The sequence below is a fragment of the Delphinapterus leucas genome, chromosome 19, assembly GCF_059928025.1.
Source record: "Delphinapterus leucas isolate spDelLeu-1000000601 "Yukka" chromosome 19, BTC_Dleu_Yukka2, whole genome shotgun sequence".
Lineage (NCBI taxonomy): Eukaryota > Metazoa > Chordata > Mammalia > Artiodactyla > Monodontidae > Delphinapterus > Delphinapterus leucas.
This window is the reverse complement of record NC_143147.1, coordinates 28037002-28046586: the sequence shown is the minus strand read 5'-3', so window position 1 is coordinate 28046586 and position 9585 is coordinate 28037002. Positions and strand designations below refer to the sequence as shown.

The following is a 9585-nucleotide window of genomic DNA, read 5'->3' as shown; positions in this document are numbered from 1 at the left end:
ACAAGAAAAAAATGTCGTAACAATATATGGTGATTGATGTCAACTAGAATTATTGTGGTGGTCATTTTGCAGTATACAGAAATATCTCATCACTGTGTTGTATACCAGACGCTAATATAATTTTATATGCCAATTATATCTAAATTGTAAAAAGTCAACAGAATAAAAAGAATAGATACATGTATATGTATAACTGAATTACTTTGCTGTACACCTGAAACTAACATAACATTGTTAACCAACTATGCTCCGATACAAAATAAAAATTTTTTTAAAGTCAACAGAATATATTCTGTTACTACTTTGAAGGTAATGTGCCCTTTTTTCTTTGTCTTATTTTAAGATTTTTTTCATTGTCTTTGATGTTTAACAGTTTGATATGCTACGCCTATGTATATTTTTGTTTCCATTCATCCTTCTTGGGATTCACATAATGTCATAAGTGCATTTTTTTTTGTCTTGTCAGCTTTGGAATTTTTCAAGCACTATCTCTTAAAGAAAAGATCACCCTTATACACGCTCACATCTCTCTAAGATATGTTATGTATACATCTGATGTTTTCGCTGTGTACAATGTGACTATTTTTCATGTGAATTTTCACTCTTCTTTTTCTCTGTATATGCTTCAATCTAAATATTTTTCATTAGCTTTATAGTTCACTAATTCTCTCTTTTGCTGTGTCTAATTTCCTATTAAACCTATCTATTACATGTCTAATTTCAGTTATCATATCAGTCAATTCTAGAATTCCTACTGGAGTCTTTCTATCGATTCAATTGTTTGATGGTTTTTTCCATCTCTCTGTCTCTCTCTTTTCCTCTCTTTTCTTAAGCACATAAATAATAGCTCTTTTTCAGTCCTTGTCTGATAATTCCATTATTTGGCTTAACTTTGGTCTATTTATAGTGTATGTTTTTATTCTTCTTGGTCTTCAGCCATAAAGTCCTATATTTTGGCATGCCAGGTAATTTTCAATTAAATGCTAGACACTGTATGAAAAAAAGTATAGAAGATCTAGATGATACTGTCTTCCTCTCAAGAGGATACACACTCTCCTTTGCAAGGCAGATAGAATAGCAGTTGATTATCTTAATCCAGTCAGCGACTTAGCTACTCAAGGAAAGTTTTGACAGTTTTGTTTATCTCTGATTTTTTTGGGAAAATCTCTAATTTGTCTAAAGCAAAGTTGGTTACCTCAGCTTTATAATGCCTTCAGACAGATGTTTTATGTATTATAACTGCCTTTTCTAGCTGTTCTCAATGGAACAGTTGGTTTGCCATATGCTACTCCTTTATTACTGCATACCTCTTTTGTGCACTATAGCAGTATTTCAGAAAATAATTAAATTTTTGTACTGATAACCAATACACTCATTTGATTACATTTTAATGGAAAAAAGCTGTAATTTTTATCTGAGCTCAAAATATTTTTTAACATCTCTATTGGAGTATAATTGATTTACGATGGTGTGTTAGTTTCTGCCAAAATATTTTTATTGTTGTCCAACTGCTCACGGGCCATCTTGATATATCATAGGTACCTAAGAAGTATCCAGCTGAACTCTATGCTTTTCTTCCTCTCTTCCAGGTTTAAGGAGACCAAAGAGGTGTAAAAATTAATTTCAGGGCAGAAGACCTGAATAGACATTTTTCCAAAGACGACATAGAGATGGCTAATAGGCACATGAAAAGATTCTCAACATCACTAATCATTTAGAAATGTAAATAAAAACCACAATGAGATATCACCTTACACCTGTCAGAATAGCTATCATCAAGAAATCTACTACAAATAACAAATGCTGACAAGGAGAAAAGGGAACCCTCATGCATTGTTGGTGGGGATGTAAATTGGTGCAGCCATTGTGTAAAACAGTATGGCAGTTTCTCAAAAAACTAAAAATAGAGCTACTGTATGACCCAGCAATTCCACTCTTGGGTATATATCCAAAGAAAACAAAAACACTAATTCAAAAAGATACATGCATCCCAGTGTTCATAGCAGCATTATTTACAACAGCCAAGATGTGAAACAACCTAAGTGTCCATCAGTAGATGAATGGATAAAGATGTGGTATATATATACACAATGGAATACTACTCAGCCATAAAAAAGAATGAAATTCTGCCATTTACACCAACATGGATGGACCTAGAGGGTGTTATGATTAGTGAAATCAGTTAGAGAAAAACAGATACTCTGTTATCACTTATATGTAGAATCTAAGAAATAAAACAAACGAATGTATATCACAAAACAAAAACAGATACAGTAAGTCCCCTACATACAGATGAGTTCCGTTCCGAGAGCACATTCGTAAGTCCAATTTGTTTGTAAGTCCAGCAAATTTAGCCTAGGTACCCAACAAACACAATCAGCTATATAATACTGTACTGTAATAGGTTTATAATACTTTTCACACAAATAATACAGAATAAAACAAACACAAAAGATAAAGAAAAAAATGTAACCTTACAATACAGTACCTTGAAAAGGACAGTAGTACAGTATGACAGCTGGCATCCAGGGGCTGTCATCAAGTGAACAGGCAAGAAGAGTCACTGACCGGAGGAGGGAGAGGAGGTGGGAGATCGTAGAGCTGAAGGTTCGTCAGCAACAGGAGACGGAGGGCAAGCTGCAATTTCACTCATGCCTGACACTGATGGAACATATGTTGGCATCTTTGAAAGTTCACAGCTTGAAGGTTCGTATGCAGGGCACTTACTGTATAGAGAACAAACTAGTGGTTACTAGTGGGGAGAGGGAGGGTGGAGGGGCAAGATAGGGGTATGGGATTAAGATGTACAAACTACTATGTATGAAATAAATAAGCAACAAGGATATATTGTACAGCACAGAGAAATATAGGCATTATTTTGTAATATGTTTAAATGGAGTATAATGTATAAAAATTAAATTTCTATATTGAACACATGAAACTAATAAAATATTGTAAATAAACTATACTTCAATTTTAAAAGAATTAAAAAAATAATCTGCTTTCTTTATTTCATTAGGAAAACATACATTTGTGTCTTACATTTTTTTTCCTCTGAGGCATTTTATTTGCACATATGCATTACATCCCTAGAAAAAGAATCGAAGGATTTTCCCTCCTGTGTGTTTTCGTCTTGCTTCTTATGGTCCATCATGCCAGCTGAGGTTGTCAGTACAATGAAACCAAACTGACAGGACAGGAGCAGCTTATACTGCCATTTTTCTAGATCTTTGAGTCGCACATCAAATCTGGGGCTGATCACACCACACTTATTTAGCCTGCCTGTGAGGTTCACAGCAATCTTCCCATCCCTGTGATCATCGGTGATTTCAGATTCGCCAAAGTAACCACACTTCATTGTCACAGTTAGAAACCTGACGATGACTTTGGAGCACGGCCTAATAAGAACCTGGCATCTGCCTCTCTTTTCAGCATCGTTGATACTGTTGAGAGCATCAGCCAGGACATCTATGTGCACCATTATGGCAGCATGGAAAGACGGCGAAAGGAGCTGTGTCTTACATTTGTAATAGCAAGTAAACATCTACCAGGCAGTAGCTCAGAAAAGCTTCATGAAAAAGTTAAGTTTGAAAAGATGCAACATATCATGGTTGATGAAGCTAAGAATTTCCACACTGACAACAGAGACTACTATGAGGAAAAAAATCACTAAAAGGACAAGAATTGCCCAGGAATATTTTTTTGGTTTTCTTGGACTACTTTCTGTAAATTTGCACCACTTGGATTACAGGGGCCTCCCCCCTTCTTAACCTAGCATTCAGGAAGAGAATACACCAGAGTGGTTTGCAATGAGTTCCAAAAGCCAAGTACCTGCAAAGAGCAGTGCAGGACGTCAGAGGAAATTCTCCACCTAACATCCCTCCTGACTTTCTGGGGGTTTCCTGGGCTCAGGGTGTGGATTAGAGCGAATTGTATTTGGAACATGAGGAGACCCATGTGGCAGAGCTATGCCAGTTCTTTTTTAAAAAGGATCACTCCCTGCAAGGGGTTTGTGTTTTAATAAGCACAGCAGATGAAGCTCCTTAAAGAAATGAGGAAGCAAAGGGTGTAATCCAGAGCAACAAGGCATCTGAGGGGCTGGATGAGCACATCAGGTTGGACAGTGTCGTCTGGTTTTCGAACTTGGGAAGGAAGGTCACGTTTGAGATCACTCCAAGCGTGGCTGAGACAACTACTGTACAGAATCTTATGCTCTCTCCAGCATGTTTCCAATATGGAAACACAGCTGTATATTCTGAAGGATAACTGATTGGAAGGCCCCCTGTCTAAGAAGAAAGTCTGCCTGTGTGTGAAACTAGCTGTTCTAGGTGCTGGGAATCCCGTGGCAGATGCGAACTGGAATCTGTGAACAAAGGAGTACAAAAGAATGGCAAAGCACGAAAAGTGATAATATGGTTGTAAAATGGGCTGTCCTTTTTTAAAAGCCTTACTTTACTCTCCTCCCTCCTGCTAATTTTCAGTCATTGTCCCTATGGGTTAAATCAACCAGAATTTAGCTGGCAAGGGAGCCTATTAATGTCATCCAGTCGGCCTCCCAGGGTCCAGAACAGGATGGAGGATGGATCCCAGAGGGACAAATGGAAGATGTTCACAACACACCTTCTCATCTACTCTTATCCTTCCTGTGGGTGAAGGGTTAATATCCCCAACACAGTAAATGAAGCTGCCCTCCCATGGTGTCAATTCAGTCAGATGTTCATCTGAAACCAAAAATGTCACCCATCCCCAATCTTATCAGGCCACAGGGGAAAGGGGAGAAAGAAACATCAAAGAAACAATGATGTTTTTGTGCTAAACATCAATTAGCACAAAACCTAACTGCTGCTGTCCCACTTCTGGAGCTGACCTCAGGCTTCGGCTGGTAATTATAGCAGTCTTCCTTCTCCCACCAATTCCTCCAAGCTCTGCCCACCTCAGTTGGACGCGAGTCTTTACCTCATGGGGTTAAACTTTTATTCCTGTAGATTCTTAGTCCTTGAGGGTCTCTCATTCCAGCCCAAAGACTGTTGCTGACCTAGAGGAGTTCCCTCTGGCATTGTCTTGCAGGGTTACCCCTGAGTGGTGCAGAGGGCAGCAACCATCCATTCTGGTTGAGTCCAGTGCTGTGAGTGGAGGGAAAGGCAGTGAAACAGTGGATGGAGATACCATGGGAGTCTGAGCTGCCTGCTTTTATAGCGTGTTTTTGTCTTGCAGACCCGCTTGTGCCCGGTCTCATATATATGAGTTCCATTTTATGATGAAAATTCTACTGTGCACCTTCACTGTGTGATTTAGTGGATCAGATGACCCCTAGGATGTGATGGGATCTCAGGTCATCAGGTCACGCAGTTACTTGGTGCCCCATGGTCAGACATGCAATCTCAATAGGGCCCTGTGGGAAGCCAGATACTGATTTCACATGGACAACACTTGCTGGCAGAAGAGAGCATGGTCTTCCTCCAAAGCCTTGGGGGTTGTTATCGGGGCTTGTTAGAGGCTTTCTTCAGAACTCTGTCTTCTACAGAACCTTCCATTCCCATTGGGTCTGCTGGGTCATCATGTTAAAATGGCTGGGCATCCTCACTTTGGACCTGCTACAGAGTACTGTCCTCTGGCAGCCTTACTGGTTGCCAGAAAGTAGATTAGAGCTGCATGTCTGAAATTCAGAGAAACCAACCAAACATGGAGCTTCCCTCTTTGTAGTGGGCAGTGAACAGTGCTGTAACTCACTTCTTGGTTTTTACCCAAAGAGGTTCAAAACTTATGTCCACAGAAAGACCTACACACAGATGTTTATATGGAAGCTTTATTCATAACTGCCAAATCTTGGAAGCAACCAAGATGTCCTTCCACACCAGTGCCCTTCCCTTAGTGGAAGAGATTTGGTGCGATTGTAGAGTTAATCAGCATTTAACTCAACAACCCTACCGGTCAGGCCCTTGGCATGGTGCTCAGCCATATCTGCCCTGAAAATTATATGGGATGAGTGACCGCTCCAAGGCTTTTTTGTTTTCCGTGGATCTCCTCAGTGGGATAGTTTTGCTCTCAATCTCAATTTTTCATTGTCTATCCTTCCTAGAGCTATCAGAAAAAGGCAATTTACTCCACAGTCTTTGTAATTACTATTGTTGCCATAGAAACTAAAAGTCATAGTCACCCCAATGCCTTGCCCTCCAACTTTACTTCATCCTATGCCACTCCTGATGATGATGCCACCGTGTGTGTGTGTGTGTGTGTGTGTGTGTGTAAACTATTAACAGGTAGCCTGAAAGATACCCACCGAAGTCATGATGGTTTTTGCTGCTGGGGAGAAGGGAAAGAAATTAGGTGGGGAAGAGAAGAAAGAGGAGTTCAGATTTTGCTAAGGTATGTTATTTCTTTTATTTAAACAAAAGCTTAAAGCAAATATGAAAAAATCTTAACACATAAATCCTAGATGGCAAAGAGTCATTGTGTATATATATATATATATGTTTTTACTTTCTGTGATTTTCAAATTTTACTCCTCCCCATTCCTCATGCATCATTATTCATTTTGATCATGAGGGACTTATCCCAGGATACAGGATGATAGAAAACTAAGAAAGTAATTCATAAAACTGTTACATCAACAGGTAAAGACATACATACATGACAAAATCATATCAGTAAATGCCCCAAATTATTACATTACACAAAATGCAAAAGTCATAAAAAGCAAAAGCTGTCTTTTTCACATCTGTGTTCCCCTGACACTCATTTGCCCTTCCCTGGAGCCAAATGCTACTGCAATTTTTTTTAGGATACTTCCAAAGATATTTAATGCATTTGCAAGCACATCCTTATATCAATTCTACAAGCAAAAGATAGACTTTTTTCTGCATGTTGCTTTGTTCGCCATACAATATACCTTAAAGATGGTCCCACATCCTATACTACAAAGCTACAGTAATCAAGACAGTACGGTACTGGCACAAAAACAGAAATATAGATCAATGGAACAGGATACAAAGCCCAGAGATAAACCAATGCACATATGGTCACCTTATCTTTGATAAAGGAGGCAAGAATATACAGTGGAGAAAAGACAGCCTCTTCAATAAGTGGTGCTGGGAAAACTGGACAGGTACATGTCAAAGTATGAAATTAGAACACTCCCTAACACCATACACAAAAATAAACTCAAAATGGATTAAAGACCTAAATGTAAGGCCAGACACTATCAAACTCTTAGAGGAAAACATAGGCAGAACACTCTATGACATAAATCACAGCAAGATCCTTTTTGACCCAGCTCCTAGAGAAATGGAAATAAAAACAAAAATAAACAAATGGGACCTAATGAAACTTAAAAGCTTTTGCACAGCAAAGGAAATCATAAACAAGACAAAAAGACAACCCTCAGAATGGGAGAAAATATTTGCAAATGAAGCAACTGACAAAGGATTAATCTCCAAAATTTACAAGCAGCTCATGCAGCTCAATAACAAAAAAACAAACAAGCCAATCCAAAAAGGGGCAGAAGATCTAAACAGACATTTCTCCAAAGAAGATATACAGATTGCCAACAAACACATGAAAAAATGATCGACATCATTAATCATTAGAGAAATGCAAATCAAAACTACAATGAGGTATCATCTCACACCGGTCAGAATGGCTATTATCAAAAAATCTACAAACAATAAATGCTGGAGAGGGTGTGGAGAAAAGGGAACCATCCTGCACTGTTGGTGGAAATGTAAATTGATACAGCCACTATGGAGAACAGTATGGAGGTTCCTTAAAAAACTAAAAATAGAGCTACCATATGACACAACAATCCCACTACTGGGCATCTACCCTGAGAAAACCATAATTCAAAAAGACACATGCACACCAATGTTCATTGCATCTCTATTTACAATAGCCAGGACATGGAAGCAACCTAAGTGTCCATCAACAGATGAATGGATAAAGAAGATGTGGCACATATATACAATGGAATATTACTCAGCCATAAAAAAAACTGAAATTGAGTTATTTGTAGTGAGGTGGATGGGCCTAGAGTCTGTCATACAGAGTGAAGTAAGTCAGAAAGAGAAAAACAAATACCGTATGCTAACACATATATATGGAATCTAAGAAAAAAAAAAAAGGTCATGAAGAACCTAAGGGCAAGACAGGAATAAAGACACAGACCTACTAGAGCATGGACTTGAGGATATGGGGAGGGGGAAGGGTAAACTGTGACAAAGTGAGAGAGTGGCATGGACATATATACACTACTAAATGTAAAATAGATAGCTAGTGGGAAGCAGCCGCATAGCACAGGGAGATCAGCTCCATGCTTTGTGACCACCTAGATGGGTGGGAGGGAGGGAGACGCAAGAGCGAAGAGATATGGGAACATATGTATATGTATAACTGATTCACTTTGTTATAAAGCAGAAACTAACACACCATTGTAAAGCAATTATACTCCAATAAAGATGTTTAAAAAATTAAATAAATAAATAAATAAAGATGGTCCCACATCAATATGCATAGAGAGCTCTATTCTTTTATGGCTTCATAGTATTACAATATGTTGATATATCATTAAGTTATTCAACCCTTTTGGGTGGATATTTACTATTTTGTAGTCTTCTGCTATTAGATATAAAGTGAAATTCAGTTACCTGCACAGAAGTCATTTCAAACATGTTTAACCATATATGTAGAATAAATTCCTAAAAGAGGAATTGCTAGGTAAAGGGCTATGCGCATTTAAAATTTTGATATTTACTGCCAGATTGTTGTTGATAGAAATTGTACTACTTTATGACAATATACAAAAGTGCTTTTTCCCTACCAAATGGTAAAACAATTAAGTTTGAACTTAATGATTCTGCCAATATAATAAGTGAAAAAGAGTGATATCTTGTTGTAGTTTTTAACTGATGATTCTATATCATGACCGAAGTTTCCATAAATTTAGGAACTATGTTAAATTCCTTTTCTGTGTTCTTCTGCCTGTTCACATCTTTGGCCATTTTTTTGGGGGATGTTATTTTTTTTCTCTTAGATTTGTAGAAACTTTTTTTTTACAATTAGGAGTTAACTATTGTCTTTGGGACTTCCCTGGTGGCACAGTGGTTAAGAATCTGCCTGCCAATGCCGGGGACACAGGTTGGAGCCCTGGTCCGGGAAGATCCCACATGAAGCGGAGCAACTAAGCCTGTGCGCTACAACTGCTGAGCCTGCACTCTAGAGCCTGCGAGCCACAACTGCTGAGCCCGTGTGCCACAACTACTGAAGCCCATGTGCCTAGGGCCTGTGCTCCACAATGAGAAGCCACCTCAATGAGAAGCCCGCGCAGCACAACGAAGAGTAGCCCCAGCTTGCCACAACTAGAGAAAGCCCACATGCAGCAACAAAGACCCAATGCAGCCAAAAATAAATAACAAATTTATATTAAAAAGGAGTTAACTATTCTCTTCGATTTTTGTTGCAAATATATTCAAAGTGTGTTGTTCATTTCTTGATCCTTTTATAGTGTTTTTGCTATAAAGACACTTTTGTTTTTAAAAAAATCATTATTTTCTTTCCTGGTTTCTGATTGAGGGCCATATTTAGGCCTTCCGT

At 38.4% G+C, this 9585-nt stretch overlaps 1 pseudogene; it reads right to left on the bottom strand.

Annotated features, from left to right (window-relative positions):
• Nucleotides 1–2453: 2453 nt before the first annotated feature.
• On the bottom strand, nt 2454–3703 carry LOC149744911 (small ribosomal subunit protein uS8 pseudogene; annotated as a pseudogene).
• Nucleotides 3704–9585: the final 5882 nt, after the last annotated feature.